This window comes from Sapajus apella, unplaced genomic scaffold (assembly GCF_009761245.1).
Source record: "Sapajus apella isolate SASKATOON/1434 unplaced genomic scaffold, GSC_monkey_1.0 scaffold13, whole genome shotgun sequence".
In the NCBI taxonomy this organism is placed as follows: Eukaryota; Metazoa; Chordata; class Mammalia; order Primates; family Cebidae; genus Sapajus; species Sapajus apella.
The window spans coordinates 5,113,888-5,114,316 of record NW_022436953.1 but is presented as its reverse complement, the minus strand read 5'-3'; positions in this window follow the sequence as shown (position 1 = coordinate 5,114,316).

The following is a 429-nucleotide window of genomic DNA, read 5'->3' as shown; positions in this document are numbered from 1 at the left end:
CCTGCCTGATGTCTATGAGCTGCTGCAGCCTCTGCCTGCCTTCTTCCACCCAGGCAGGGACAGGATGGGAAATGAAAGGAAGCACCCAGAAAGGCTGTGTTAACTGCCCTCCAGACAGGCCTGGCCTGAGTCAGCTCCTAAACTCACAGCAAAAACAGCAGTGCTGTGACCAGGGAGAATCGCAGAGTCAGGCACCAGGAGTGCCTATCTAGCCATCAGCATCTTCTGCAGGCCCTGCCTTAGACCAGGCTATCAGGGGACGTGAGCAAAAGTGACAAGACTCAGGAAACCATCAGGAATAACTAAATGGTGACCTGTGTACACAGACAGGGAAGGCTTCCTGAAGGAGGGAGAGGCAGGCTGGCAGGGAAATTGTCTCAGAGGAGTCAGCAGGCTCTGTTTGGGGACAATGAAGGGCCACTTTTAGAG